We start from the raw sequence: 16,622 nt of genomic DNA, 5'->3' as shown, positions 1-16,622 counted from the left end.
TAGTCTTGAGACAATTGTGTGTACTGGTGATTATCCCCTCCCTTTTTCTTCGTTTTTCTATCCTATCTTTTATTTGGCAACCATGGCAACGAAAGGAGAAGCCTGGTACACCCAGCAGAAGAGGGACACTCTTGCTGTGATATGCATGTACCATGGCCTGAAACCCCAGGACAAGTCCAAGGCTCAAATGGTCGCTGAACTGGTGCAATTTGAAGCAGACCAAGCCAGGCCACAGAGCCCAGAGGCCGCAGAAGCCGGCACAAGCGAGCATGGTGCTGCAGCCGAGGTCCAACCACAGAATACGGGCCCTACTGGCAACCAGGGGGGCGCAGACCTCCGCCTGCAGCTGGCTCTGCAACAATGCTCTGCAGATGACCTAGAGAGACGTCTGCAGCTGATCCAGCAATACCAGGAGCAAGCCGAGCGAGAGGCCCAGCGAGAGGCAGAGAGAGCCGAGCGAGAGGCCCAGCGAGCCGAGCGAGAGGCCCAGGCCCAGCGAGCCGAGCGCCAAGCCCAGCGAGAACTTGAACTGGAGATGCTCCGGCGGGGGGGGAACCCTTCCACTGCCCAGAGCCGTGAGCCCAGCAGCGCTCAGACACCAAAGCCCCGGCCCGACCACTTTCCTGTTATGGAAAAGGATGGGGACTTGGACACTTTTCTGCGGGCCTTTGAGAAAGCCTGCAGACAGTACCAGCTGCCTACACAAGAATGGGCACGATACCTGACACCAGGGCTGAGAGGAAAAGCTCTGGAGGCGTTTGCTGCACTCCCTCAAGAACAAGATGGTGACTATGAGGCCATCAAGCAGGCTCTCATAGCTAAGTACCAGCTTACACCCGAGGTGTACCGTAAAAAGTTTCGGACCCTCCTACGTGGCCCACACGACAGTTACAGTGATGTGGTGCATAGACTGGGGACCCACTTTGACCAGTGGACCCAAGGACTGTCAGTGACCACCTTTACACAGCTGCGAGACCTGATGATCAAAGACCAGTTCTTCCGTCTTTGCCCAACTGAAGTGCGACAGTTCGTGATGGACAGAGAACCCAACGATGTGACGAAAGCAGCGCAGATTGCCGATGCCTATGAGGCCAACCGTAGATCGGAAGTGCGGAAGCCAGTCACCACCAGCTGGAGAGGGGGTAAGCCTGCAGCCAACGCCAGTACCCCTGCCAGCCAACACACCAGAGGTCCTGTCCCCGTGGCCAACAGCACCAGACCTACCACCGAACTTCGCCAGTGTTACCACTGCAGGCAGACTGGACACCTCAGTCACCAATGTCCAGCCAGGCAGAAGAACCCCTCATCCCAGGCCCCAGGGCCTAATGCAGCTGTTCTTTTGGTGGGTGGTGTGGTTGGGAGGGGGTGTGATAACGTACAGCATGTCACTGTGGGAGGTCGTGTTGCTACAGGCCTCAAGGACACCGGGGCTGAACGAACCCTCATCCGACCCGAACTGGCGGCCCCTGAAGAAATCATTCCGGGGAAAACCCTAACTGTCACTGGGATTGGGGGCATCAGCTGTCCCTTACCGATGGCCCGGGTTTTTATTGATTGGGGTGCTGGGAGCGGGGTGAAGGAAGTGGGGCTGTCTGATAATTTGCCCACTGATGTTTTGTTGGGGACTGATTTGGGGAGGTTGGTTGCATACTTCGTGGATGACCCTCCTCCCCAATCTACTAATGAGGGTAAAGTTAACCCTGGGGATGATGATGATGATGATGGGAAATCGCATGTGTTACCTGACCATGCTTTATCTTGTAGTGATGCATCTGCTAACCATTTTTTCCCTAGGATTGATGGTGAAAATGTTGTACCTGTGCCAACTGTATCTGATAATGATGTTTCTGTAAAAGTTGTTGTGTCCATAGGTACAGGAGTGCTCAGCCACGTTGCTCTGCGGAGTGAGATGGCTGAGGAACCCCTAGCAGGGGCAAGTGTCGGTGCTACAAGAAATGGGGAGATACATGGGAACCGTGAGACAGGTGACGCCATGAAATTGACCAGTGCCACCGAGGAAGGTAACTGGCCCATAAGTAGCAATGCTCCTGAGGTAATGGGGGTGGATGGGGAGGTAGAGCCCATAGCAGCGACGGCTGTTGGGTCTGTAGAAATCCCCGGGGAGACAGCCTACGTAGCTGCTGTCACCCGCAGTCAGAGTGCCCGGAACGCAGATACCTGTCTGCCTTCCGGACCCTCCTCAGTCATCAGTGTGACTGAACCAGAGGTGGACCCAGTGCAGGTCCCAGAGGGCTCCCGTGGGGAAGGGACCCTGACATCGCTTTTGGCTTCCCCTAGCCAGGAGTTTCAGGCCGCTCTGCACACAGATGCGAGCCTAGAGAGTTTGAGACAACTCGCCGGGACGCGCTTCTCCGAGACTGATAAGGAGAAGGTGTTCTGGGAAGGAGGAAGGTTGTACCGGGAGACAGTACCCGGAGAATCACAAAAGGAGTGGTTGAGGGAAAGACAGCTGGTCGTCCCACAGCAATTCCGGGGTGAGTTGTTGCGGATTGCCCATGAGATCCCGCTAGCTGGACACTTGGGGATCAGCAAAACTAAGGCCCGGCTGTCTCAACACTTCTATTGGCCTAAGATGGGGACAGATGTGTCAAACTACTGCCGCTCTTGTGTCACCTGCCAAAGAGTGGGGAAGGCGGGGCCTGCTCTTAAGGCTCCCCTGATCCCTTTGCCAGTGATAGAGGAGCCTTTCCAGAGGATTGCGGTGGACATTGTGGGCCCGCTGGCCGTCACCAGCAGCTCTGGAAAGCAATATATTCTTACTGTGGTAGACTACGCTACCCGGTACCCAGAGGCAGTAGCTCTGTCGTCAATTAGGGCAGATAAGGTGGCGGATGCCCTGTTGGCCATCTTTTCACGTGTAGGATTTCCCAGGGAAATGCTTACTGATCGAGGGACCCAATTTATGTCTCACCTAATGGAGGCTCTCTGTAAGAAAATGCAGGTGAAGCACCTGGTATCGAGTGCGTATCACCCACAGACCAATGGCTTGTGTGAACGCTTCAATGGTACCCTCAAACAGATGCTACGCATGCTGGTTGAGACACAAGGGCGCGACTGGGAGCGGTACCTCCCACACCTGCTATTCGCTTACAGAGAGGTTCCGCAGGCCTCGACGGGGTTCTCACCCTTCGAGCTCCTGTACGGCAGGCGAGTCCGGGGACCCCTTGGGTTGGTAAGAGAATCCTGGGAAGAGGAGCCGAACCCTTCCGAAGTGTCCATAGTGGAGTATGTCATGCGCTTCCGTGACAAGATGCAGACCTTGACGCAGTTGGTGCATGACAACATGACGCAGGCTCAGGCTGATCAGAAGCACTGGTACGACCAGAACGCCCGGGAGCGGACCTACCACGTGGGTCAAAAGGTGTGGGTGCTGGTTCCGGTACCAACGGATAAGCTTCAGGCAGCCTGGGACGGCCCGTACGTTGTCCACCAACAGCTCAACCCGGTCACCTACGTGGTCACCCTTGACCACACTCGGGGTAGGCGAAAGGCCTTTCACGTCAACATGATGAAGGCTCATCACGAACGTGAACCTTTCATCCTACCGGTCTGCAGCGCACCCGAGGACGGGGAGGAAGACGCCCTCCTGGACATGCTGGCCCAAGCCAAGGCCCGTGGGTCCATTGAGGACGTGGAGGTAAGCGCCTCGCTAGATGAACCACAGCGGTTGCAGTTGCAAACCACACTGGAACCCTTCCGGGTCGTGTTCTCCAACCGGCCTGGAAGGACTGAGTTAGCGGTCCATGAGGTGGACACCGGGAACCACACCCCACTACGGCGAACACCCTATCGAATCTCTGACCAGGTGCAGCAGATTATGCGCCAGGAGATCGATGAGATGTTACAGTTGGGGGTGATTCGACGGTCAAAGAGCGCGTGGGCCTCACCTGTAGTTGTCGTGCCAAAGAAGGACCGGACCACCCGGTTCTGCGTGGACTACAGGGGGCTCAACGCCATTACAGCCTCTGACGCGCACCCAATGCCGCGCATCGAGGAACTGCTTGAGAAGTTAGCTGGCGCAGAATACCTGACAATAATGGATCTGAGTCGCGGATACTGGCAGATTCCCCTGAGCCCCGAGGCGCAGGAGAAGTCCGCCTTTATCACACCCTTTGGACTGTACGAGTCCACGGTCATGCCCTTCGGCATGAAGAATGCCCCTGCCACTTTCCAGCGGATGGTCAATCTCCTGCTTCAGGGACTGGAGAAGTACGCTGTGGCGTACTTAGATGACATTGCCATCTTCAGTCCCTCCTGGGATGAACACCTGCAGCATCTCGAAGAGGTGCTCGGGCGAATTCACCGAGCAGGACTGACTATCAAGCCGGGAAAGTGCCAGATGGGCATGAGGGAGGTTCACTACCTGGGGCACCGGGTAGGTGGAAACACCCTAAAGCCAGAGCCTGACAAAGTGGGCGTGATCGTGAACTGGCCCACTCCCAGGAACAAGAAACAGGTGATGTCCTTCCTGGGCACTGCAGGGTACTATAGGCGCTTCGTGCAGCACTATAGTAGCCTGGCAAAACCTTTGATGGACCTCACCAGGAAGAAGCTACCCCACATCGTCAACTGGACAGATGGCTGTGAGGGGGCCTTCCAGGCGTTGAAAACAGCACTGTGCAACGCCCCTGTGTTGAAAGCCGTCGACAGCAGTCGACCGTTCTTGGTACAGACTGACGCCAGTGAGTTTGGCCTTGGTGCTGTGCTCAGCCAGGTTGACTCGGAGGACCAAGAGCACCCCGTGTTGTACCTGAGCCGGAAACTTTTGCCGAGGGAAGTGGCCTACTCCACCATTGAGAAGGAGTGCCTGGCCATAGTCTGGGCCCTGCAGCGCTTGCAGCCCTACTTGTACGGTCGCCCCTTCACCGTGGTGACCGACCACAACCCTCTGCGCTGGCTAAGCACCATGTGTGGAACCAATGGCAGGTTGCTACGCTGGAGCCTTGCCCTTCAGCAATTTGACTTCACCGTTAAACACAAAGCGGGCAAAGAGCATGGTAATGCAGATGGACTCTCCCGCCAGGGTGAACCCACGGAGGTGCGCATGGAGGCATACCGAGAGGTCCTGCCGCCGTAGCGCACGCCAAAAGGGGGAGGTGTCACGATATGGTATGAAATATCATAAGTTAGTTTTCTTGCTAGCATGCGGGGGCTAAAACCCCCCCCCCTCTCTCTGGTTCTCTTTCCTTTCCTGTGTTTCTATCTGTCTGTGTAGAAGAGCTTGCCTTGTGGGGGGAGTTTTATTGACGAAAGGTATTTACGACTAGCATAGCTGCAAGAGAAATTTGTGTTAGCAGGAACTGTTAGAGAAACTTCTAGAACGCATAGAAGGTCTTTGTTCTGTTTTTGGAAGATATTATGCAAACCGTTTAAGTTACGAACACCAAAATATATCGTCATAATCACACTCGGAGGATCTACGCATCACTCTAATCACAGGCTTGTAGCTCCATCTGGTACAGAGGTAGGGATTTCTCTGTCAGTGTGCGTGACAAATAGGACATATTTGATCTCATCGGAATGCCCACGATACTATGAGATGAACGCACACATCCAGCAGAGGGCGCATCACCGCGACTGAAGGTAACTATAGGTCATTGACCTACATTTCCTTCATTCCCCGGGGTTTACAGGCACGAGCACAGCTGCATTAGCAGAGCTCCTGCCTGTAAAATATTTTAACCCTTTCAGATGGATTTACATCGTGGGACGTTACAGATCTACGGATGGTATGTACAGTATATTGTTGGTTTATTATGTTTCCTTTGTTACAGAGCGAGGGTCTTCAGGTGGATTGAGAGAACAATAAAATATTACAACAACCTGTGTGTTTATTTCATTAAAATACTTTGCAATATTGTGTGTGTTTTTTTTTAACAATTTCATACAATTGGATTAATAATGGATAGGTGTCATAATTGACGCCTCTCCATTATTAATCTGGCTTAATGTCACCTTACAATAGCAAGGTGGCATTAACCCTTCATTACCCCATATCCCACCGCTACACGGGAGTGGGAAGAGAGTGGCCAAGTGCCAGAATAGGCGCATCTTCCAGATGTGCCTTTTCTGGGGTGGCTGGGGGCAGATGTTTGTAGCCAGGGGGGGGCCAATAACCATGGACCCTCTCTAGGCTATTAATATCTGCCCTCAGTCACTGGCTTTACCACTCTGGCGGAGAAAATTGCGCGGGAGCCCACGCCAATTTTTTCCGCGATTTAACCCTTAAATTTAATAGCTACAGCGCCGAAATTTTGCACATACACACTACTAACATTAGTAGTGTGGAATATGCAAAAAAAAGGGGGATATGACATGGTTTACTGTATGTAAACCAAGTCTCATATCATGTCGGGTTTAGGCAGGAGAATTGAAAAGCTGGCAATTGAATTACCGGCTTTTCACATATCTCGCACTGAAGTAAATATAAATATAAATATATATATATATATATATATATATATATATATATATATATATATATATATATGTGTGTGTCTCAATGACATATATATATATATATATGTATGTATGTATATATATATATATATATATATATATATATATATATATATATATATATATATATACTAGCTGTACTACCCGGCTTCGCCCGGGTTAATGACTGCTGTTAGCAAAATAGAATGTGTTAACAAAAATTTATTCTGCACACAAAAACCACAAAACAAATAGATAGAAATGTAATTATTAAAAGGCAAAAACTAAGCTAATAGAAGAATTTCACAACATATATTAGCTTTGTTATACTGAGAATGTCTTTGTTGCCTATATTAACCGATCAGAAGCTCAGATTAATTAACTGTAGCAAAATAGAAGCTGAGCTGTGATTGGTTGCTATTGGCAGCCTGATAAATCCCCAGCCAACAGTAAGCCCACCCCCTAGCAGTATATATTAGCTCACACATACACATAATAGACAGGTCATGTGACTGACAGCTGCCGTATTTCCTATATGGTACATTTGTTGCTCTTGTAGTTTGTCTGCTTATTAATCAGATTTTTATTTTTGAAGGACAATACCAGACTTGTGTGTGTTTCAGGGCGAGTTTGCTGTATCAAGTTGTGTGTGTTGAGTTGCGTGTGGCGACATGCATGTAGTGACTTTTGTGAGATGAGTTTTGTGTGGCGACATGCGTGTAGCAACATTTTGTGTGCCGAGTTGCATGTGACAGGTTAGTATAGTAAGTTGTGTGCAGCAAGTTTTGAGCATGGCGAGTTTTGCGCGTGGCGAGTTTTATGTGTGGTGCGTTTTGAGTATGTGCAAGTTTTGTGTGAGGCAACTTTTGCATGTGGTGCAACTTTTGTACATGTGGCAATTTTTCTGTGTGTGCAAGTTTTGCATGAGGTGAGTTTTCCATGAGGTGAGTTTTGCGTGTGGCGAGTTTTGCGTGAGCCTAGTTTTGCATATGGCGAGTTTTGCATGTAGCGAGTTTTGCGCGTGGCGAGTTTTGAGTGGTGACTTTTGTGTTTCGACTTTTATGTGGCGAGGTTGGTGTATGTGTGGTGAAATGTGCGCTGAGGGTCGTATATGTTTTCAAGCACGTGGTAGTGTGTGGCGCATTTTGTGTTTGTGTTCATATCCCCGTGTGTGGTGAGTATCCCATGTCGGGGCCCCACCTTAGCAACTGTACGGTATATACTCTTTGGCGCCATCGCTCTCATTCTTTAAGTCCCCATTGTTCACATCTGGCAGCTGTCAATTTTTCTCCAACACTTTTCCCTTCACTTTTTCCCCATTATGTAGATAGGGGCAAAATTGTTTGGTGAATTGGAACACGCGGGGTTAAAATTTCACCTCACAACATAGCCTATGACGCTCTCGGGGTCCAGACGTGTGACTGTGCAAAATTTTGTGGCTGTAGCTGTGACGGTGCAGATGCCAATCCCGGACATACACACATACATACATACATACATACACACATTCAGCTTTATATATTAGATATACCTGTATGTAATCTCCTGTATATAGTATATACCTGTGTGTCATCTCACCTATATATAGTATATATCTGTGTGTCATCTCCTCCTGTATATAGTATATACCTGTATGTCATCTCCTCCTGTATATACTATATACCTGTAGGTAATCTGCTCCTGTATATAGTATATACCTTTGTGTCATCTCCTCCTGTATATAGTATATACCTGTATGTCATCTCCTCCTGTATGTAGTATGTACCTGTATGTCATCTCCTCCTCTATATAGTATATACCTGTGTGTCATCTCTCCTGTATATAGTATATATCTGTGTGTCATCTCCTCCTGTATATAGTATATACCTGTGTGTCATCTCCCCTGTAAATAGTATATACCTGTGTGTCATCTCCTCCTGTATGTAGTATATATCTGTATGTCATCTCCTCCTTTATTAGCCCTCGTTCACACGTTATTTGGTCAGAATTTTTACCTCAGTATTTGTAAGCTAAATTGGCAGCCTGATAAATCCCCAGCCAACAGTAAGCCCACCCCCTGGCAGTATATATTAGCTCACACATACACATAATAGACTGGTCATGTGACTGACAGCTGCCGGATTCCTATATGGTACATTTGTTGCTCTTGTAGTTTTTCAGCTTATTAATCAGATTTTTATTTTTGAAGGATAATACCAGACTTGTGTGTGTTTTAGGGCGAGTTTCGTGTGTCAAGTTGTGTGTGTTGAGTTGCGTGTGGCGACATGCATGTAGCGACTTTTGTGAGATGAGTTTTGTGTGGCGACATGCGTGTAGCAACTTTTTGTGTGTCGAGTTGCATGTGACAGGTTAGTGTAGCAAGTTGTGTGCAGCAATTTTTGCGCATGGCGAGTTTTGCGCGTGGCGAGTTTTATGTGTGGTGCCTTTTGAGTATGTGCAAGTTTTGTGTGAGGCAACTTTTGCATGTGTTGCAACTTTTGTGCATGTGGCAATTTTTCTGCGTGTGCAAGTTTTGCGTGTGGCGAGTTTTCCATGAGGTGAGTTTTGCACGTGTGGCGAGTTTTGCATGTGGAGAGTTTTGCGCGTGGCGAGTTTTGAGCGGCGACTTTTGTGTTTCGACTTTTATGTGGCGAGGTTGGTGTATGTGTGGTGAAATGTGTGCTGAGGGTCGTATATGTGTTCGAGCACGTGGTAGCGTGTGGCGCATTTTGTGTGTGTGTTCATATTCCCGTGGTGGTGTGGTGATTATCCCATGTTGGGGCCCCACCTTAGCAACTGTACAGTATATACTCTTTGGCGCCATCGCTGTCATTCTTTAAGTCCCCCTTGTTCACATCTGGCAGCTGTTAATTTGCCTCCAACACTTTTCCTTTCACTTTTTCCCCATTATGTAGATAGGGGCAAAATTGTTTGGTGAATTGGAAAGCGCGGGGTTAAAATTTCACCTCACAACATAGCCTATGACGCTCTCGGGGTCCAGACGTGTGACTATGCAAAATTTTGTGGCTGTAGCTGCGACGGTTCAGATGCCAATCCCGGACATATATACATACATACACACATACACACATTCAGCTTTATATATTAGATAACAAAACCCGACTTTGGAGCGAAGATCGCCGACGGCCGACCCGATCCCACAGTGAGATCGGGTCTGGTTTCACGAAACCCGACTTTCCCAAAAGTCAGCGACTTTTGAAATTGGCCGATCTGTTTTGCTCAACCCTAGCTGTGAGTGGTTGCCTTATCAGCATTTTGCACCTGTGTTGCTACCACCTTTACTACATGGGTTTGCTGTATCCTGAGAGTGCATTCATTAGGAGACCTGGGCAAGTAAGCACTGCTGCCCTTTTTTTGCTTTATTAATACCTTCTGTTAAAGTAAGAAAAACCCACTATAGTCACTGAAAGAGACTTAAAATTGACAAGTAATTTTCAATTTAAAGTTACTAAATATCAACTAATTAAAATCAGACACTGCTTTTGAATTGTGGCTCAACAGAAAACTATAAAAAAAAATTAAGAAAATGGTTTAGACAATAATGATGGAACTTTTAACTTAATATTTTATTGCAAAACCTTTTGAGGAAATTACTGCAGACAAATGATTTCTGTAACTCTCAATAAGACTTCTGCAACAGTCCATAGGTATTATAGGCAAGTCCTTGTGAGCAAACCACTACTGCTTTCTCTGATATGAAGGACGCGGTCTCCAGACTGCATGTTTCAGCTACTTCCACAGATGTTCAATAGGATATAGATCAGGTCTCATAGAAGCCACTTCAGAAGAATCCAATGCTTTGCTATTAGCAATTCTTGAATGTTTTTAACTGTGTTTTGGGTCATCATCCTGTTGGAGGACCTATGACCTGCGACTCAGAACAAGCTTTTGAACATTGGTCAGCACATTTCAAATGTCCCTACAGTAGTCACTACAATGCATGAAGACCCCCACACTGTTTCAAGTCCCGGACACTGTATAATGGTCCCCAACTGTTTATGATGCCTCACATCACACCATGAGATTTAATTAATTTAAAAAGAATCTTATATGCACCTAATTCAAGATCCTAACGAGTCCAATGGCAAGGCAACATGCTGTCATAAAGCTGGCGCACACAGGAAGTCAGAGTAACAGCATGGCCTGATGACCTCACCACGATCGGACTTTAAATTCCTGTTTATGACCCTCCCTGCAGTTCAGTAGACGACAGAATTAAAGCAACCTGCGGTCTACAGAACGGACAGCAGAAGTGCAGGGAGATTGTGTCTCCCTGCACCACCACATTGTTTAACAATATCGTGTGCTTAGTTAAAAGTAGCGGTAGCTCTGAGTGGGCCCCTCAGAAGTTGAGGCCCAGGGAAATTGTCCCCTCTTAACCCTGAACACCCTGGCAGCTATGCTACTGGTTGTATGGTTTTGTCTGCTGCAATACAAAATATCCTATTTAGAAGTGTAGATCTCAAATACCAGCTCAAAATGTAAAATAGCTGCTCTGGTAAAGTGAAGCTAAATTAACCAGTTTATGGCTTAATGCATCATTTTAACCACAGTGTACTAAAATTTGGATGCAGACCAATCAGTGCAGCAAGATACTACGTGTTGTTTTATCAGTAACTTCCTAATTGCTGTTCTTTGATATTGTTATAGATTTGTTACATTGGCATCTGATGATGTAGCCAAGATGACTCATTAGGGTGATAAATATTTTCCTGGCATGATGTGTTAAAACAAACACAAACAACATACTGCACTTGTTATTGCAGGTGAGGATATAGTGAAACTATGATATTAAAGTTTTTCTACATTGTTTCTTACCTATAGATGTAGGACATATTGGTATTTGCCTAGAAAAATCCTATCTAATTATTGCCTTATAATGTATGAAAGATGTTAGGGAGATTTATTTTTTAGTTCTTATATTTCACTTACAATGATTACTAGCTATAGCACACCAGCAAAATACATATTTTTAAATATGACTGCGACAAAGAAATAGTAGTTACTTCCTTAAAGGATCACTGGATTACATCAGGCTATGTTCACATGCCGTGGATGTCAGAGTGACTGTTGTTGGCTACTATATCAATATTTCCTGCCAATTAAACATGGGTGTCAGTAGATGTCCAATGATGTCACTAACAGAGATACAGCCATGGCTGAGTGTTGGCACCTTTGAAATTGTTCCAGAAAAATTAAGTATTTCTTCCAGAATATTATTGCAATTACACATGTTTTGTTATACACATGTCTATTTCCTTTGTGTGTATTGCAACAACACAAAAAATGAAAAAAAGGCAAACTGGACATACCATAATTTCACACAAAACCCCAAAATGGTCTGAATAAAACTGTGCCAAAAGGAGCCAAAATTTTCGGCCATGACTTTACATAAGAAAACACTTTCTTCACTGGCAATGACATTCATGATTATCAGGACAAGAAGTAAAATATAATGATAAAGATACAGTAGGGTAAATACGTTTTGATACACTGTCGATTTTACAAGTTTTCCCATCTACAAAGAATGGAGAGGTCTGTAATTTTTATCGTAGGTACCCTTCAACTGTGAGAGACAGAAGCTTAAAAAAATCCAAAAAATCACACTGTATGATTTTTCCATAATTAATTTGCATTTTATTGCATAAAATAAGTATTTGATACAATAGAAAAGCAGAACTTAATATTTTATACATAAACCTTTGTTTGCAATTACAGAGGTCAGACATTTCCTGTAGTGCTTGACCAAATTTGCACACACTGCAGCAGAGATTTTGTCCCACTTCTCCATACAGATCTTCTCCAGATGTTTCAGGATATAGGGCTGTCTCTGGGCAACATTGAGTTTCAGCTCCCCCAAAAAATTTTCAATTGGGTTCAGATCTGGAGACTGGCTAGACCACTCCAGGACCTTGAAATGCTTCTTACAGAGCCACTCCTTAGTTGCCCTGGTTGTGTATTTCAGGTCACTGTCGTGCTGGAAGACCCAGCCACGACCCATCTTCAATGCTCTTATTGAGGGAAGGTGTTTGTTGGCCAAAATCTGGCGACATATGACCCCATACATCCTCCCTTCAATACGGTGGTCATCCTGTCCCCTTTGCAGAAAACTACCCCAAAGTACGATGTTTTCCCCACCATGCTTCACAGTTGGGACAGTGTTCTTGGGATTGTACTCATCCTTCTTCTTCCTCCAAACACAACGAGTGGAGTTGATACCAAAAAGCTCTATTCTTGTCTCAGCTGACCACATGACCTTCTCCCAAGCCTCCTCTGGATCATCAGATGGTCATTGGCAAACTTCAAACAGGCCTGGACATGGACATGTGCTGGCGTGAGCAGGGGGACATTGCATGCCCAGCAAAATTTTAATCCATGACGGCGTAGTGTGTCACTAACGGTAATGTTTGAGACAGTGGTTCCAGCTCTCATTGACCAGGTCCACCCATGTAAATTGAGGCTGATTCCAGACCTTTCTCAGAATTATCCTTACCCCATAAGGCAAGATCTTGCAAGGAACCCCAGACCAAGAAAGATTGGCAGTCATCTTGTGTTTCTTCCAATGTCTAATAATTGTGCCAACAGTTATTAACTTTTCACCAAGCTGCTTACCGATTGTTTTGTGTCCCATCCAAGCCTTGTGCAGGTCTACAATTTTGTCCCCAGTGTCCTTAGACAGCTCTTTGGTCTTAGCCATGGTGGAGAAATTGGAGATTGAGTGAGTGTGTGGACAGGTGTTTTTTATACAAGTAACGAGTTCAAACAGGTGCAATTAATACAGATAATGAGTGCAGAGTAGTAGGGCTTCTTAAAGAAAAACTAATTGGACTTTAAAAGCCAGAATTCTTGCTGGCTGGTAGGTGATAAAATACTTATTCATGCAATAAAATGCAATTTAATTATTTACAAATTATGCAATGTAATTTTCTGGTGAAGTGTACCTACAAAAAAAATTACACACCTCTCCATTCTTAGTAGGTGGGAACACTTGCAAAATAGTCAGTGTATCAAACACTTATTTTCCTGACTGTATGCCAACATCCAAAAAGCACAATGTGTAGGATACTAGCAGATGCGTAGAATGCAGTGATGGACGGGAGGCAGAGCAAGGGTTAACAGGTTTATTTACAGGGGAATACTCCATGCAGGGAGGAAAAGAGTTAAACAGTATTAAAGGCACAATGCAATACAACGGCTCAAATATTAGCAAACATGTAAGGAAGTCAATACTGCAGCTCCTGCTGCAAACTCATTATTGGAGTCAAGTAGACAGCAATACCCCATCTTCTGGTGACAGTGGTCGGTCTCCGGTACCTTCCACTGCCCCAGTCCACATACTGTAGATCCCTCCAAGGTTACGGGCCACGGTACTGTCTAAGCCCGACGTGTCTCTTGTACTACTCTCCTGACAGTCTAGTCAAACGGGGCCAAAGTGGTTGATGGTAATACGGGTCACGGTCTTGTACGAGCCCAGCGTGGCTTGGTAGGTGTTTAATGGCCCAGTCAGGGTGCGCAGGTCTGTACTGTCCCTGGTCACTCTTATGGGGCATGGGTGTAGTACTCACGGACTGTACTACTCTCCTGACAGTCTCATCACGGTCTTGTACAGGCTCCAATCCCCCCAGCACTAGCACCTTACATTTGACCGCTGCATCTCTGTCTGAAGCCTTCTTCCGAGTGCTTTAAGGATCTTTGGACTATAGCATTTGTCCTACTCCCAGGTTTCTGGGTGACCTCAATTGTAATCCTGGGGCGTTTATCTATACATGACACCACTTGGTAAATATGCTTGTGATGTGGAACTTGTTTCCAGCTCCTATTAATAGTGTGTGGGGCAGAGTGTTTCATGCCTATGGGATATAGCTGACAGCAGACGGATAGATATTTATTGTTATACATGTGTGTATTTTCCATCTGATGTATTAGTAATTATTGGGTGCTGGATGGCATTTGTTTCCATCTGTCTGGGGGGTCGCATGTAGCTTATTAGCTATGTGCTCGTCCCTTTTTTTTGGCTTTTAATTGTTTTTAAATGTGTGTCCTACCTTGCTGTGCTCTTTGTATAAATATAAATAAAGTCGTTATTTTTTGAAGGTTGATCCCATTGTTATGCATATCTTTCTTCTTGTCTGATTTTCATGGTTTACTCTATATGCATATGGTTGATCCCTGATTTATTCAACTTTGTGGTGCCCGCTACCCTTCTTTGTATACGGTCTTGTACAAGCCTAGCGTGGCTTGGTAGGTGTTTAATGGCCCAGTCAGGGTGCGCAGGTCTGTACTGTTCCCGGTCACTCTTATGGCGCATGGGTGTAGTACTCAAGGACATGGAGGTTGGACTTACACCACACTTCTCTTTCTCTCTGGTCCCCACTGTTGGCGGTGGGCAATGGCAGGCACTGGTTTGCACGCTGGGCAGGGCACTTCTCTCTTTCTCTGCTGCACAGCTGGCTCAGCTCTACTCTGTGTGCATGGCTCAGCTCTGTGTATTCGGCTCGGCTCTGCACGGTTCTTCTCTGCTCAGCATGGCTCTGCAGTGGTCCCTCTCTCCAGATTGCTGCTGGGCACGCTTGGCTCTGCAGGTGACGGGGTCCCTTCTATGTAGCCTGCAACAGCGCCAGTACTCTCTGAGGACAAGGGAGACCAAGTGCGCTGCTCACTGCTCTGCGCACTGCTCTGCTCTGGCCCGCAACTCTCCTGTTGCGCATGCTTTCTCTTCACTAACTGCGTGCCCTTTTCTGGTTCTCCCCGCCTCTATGGGTCCGCAGGAAGGTCCCTCCCACTCAGGCTTCCCTCAGGCTGCAGGGGAAGGTTCACCTCCTCAAAGCTGCCCCCCGGGAACAGATGATGCAGCCTTCCTAGTTCCGGATCCGGCATGCAGGTACCCGAGGGCCAGTCTATCTCCCTACAAATGCATGGTGCAATTGCTGTATAGACACTTACAAAAGTTTGTGTATCTTATTATACATATACATGTACTAAATATACATATACCTATTATATTATATAAACACATATTAAATAAACCCAACTTTAGGACTTAAAGGGGTTGTCTCTTTTCAGGAAGCCTTCATAACCAGGCACAGTTTAGCATAAAAAAACAAATAGTTATGTATGTGCAGCGCCCCAGAGTCCTGGTCGTTGCAGTACTGATGCTCCGCCGCTAAGGGGAGTGATGGTACGTCTGATGGCACTGAAGGAGTTCATCTGACCAGGTATCACAAACACCAAGACACTTCATAGTCTGGCCTCCATCGGGAGCAAAGGGCGCTATGTAGTAGGCCACTCCTCACAATCTGGTAAAACTGGGGGTTAGATAGAAAGTTTGAACAGAAGCTGACTGGGTTGGAACCAGGCAACATCCTGTGGCAGAGCATGTTGCAGGGGAAGATTCAGGGGGGTCCCTGTCAGGGGAGGGATTCTGACAGAGGCCTAGCGAACAGGAAAGAACGTTAAGGAACCGCGCCTGCACTACATCGCGGCGGTATCTCAAGAAACGACAAGAAGCGAGGTTTATTGTGGAGAGTGAGAAACGAGATCAAAGCAAAAAGGAGATAACACCAGTAGGAGTCGTGCTGTAAGATCGAGGCAACATCCTACTGAGGCGCGTAGCCGGTGGCCGAAACGCCGAGGAAGTATTAAGCTCCAAGCATTACTTCAAAACAACGGCAGGACAGATAATTATAGGTTGGCTGTCTCACCTAAATCACCTAAGCAGACATAGGGGGCAACTGTGGGAGAGGGGCGTCGCTAGGGTCCCTGAAGAACTCCAGGCCTACCCGTCATCCCTATCATAGGGTCCCTGTTATGGTTACCCCAATGACCAGGGGAATAAAAATACAAAACGGACTAGCTCTCGGGTGATGGAAACTAAGGTCGACCGTGACCTGAACCTGACCCAACACTTACAGTAGCCGGGGGATGTACCTACGATGCCCTAGACACCACGCGCCAGCCGGAGATCTAACTACCCCTATAAGAGGAATATACAGGCCTGCCTTACCTCCAGTGAGGAACCCCAAAAGATGATAGTAGGCCCCCACAGATATTGACGGTGAGTTCAGAGGAAATGACATACGTAGGATGAACAGCAGATTTAGCACAGTGAGGTCCGCTTACTAGATAGCAGAAGGACAGGAAAGTGTTACTTCACGGTCGACCTA

This window comes from Ranitomeya variabilis, chromosome 1 (genome assembly GCF_051348905.1).
Source record: "Ranitomeya variabilis isolate aRanVar5 chromosome 1, aRanVar5.hap1, whole genome shotgun sequence".
Lineage (NCBI taxonomy): Eukaryota > Metazoa > Chordata > Amphibia > Anura > Dendrobatidae > Ranitomeya > Ranitomeya variabilis.
This window is presented reverse-complemented; position numbering follows the sequence as displayed.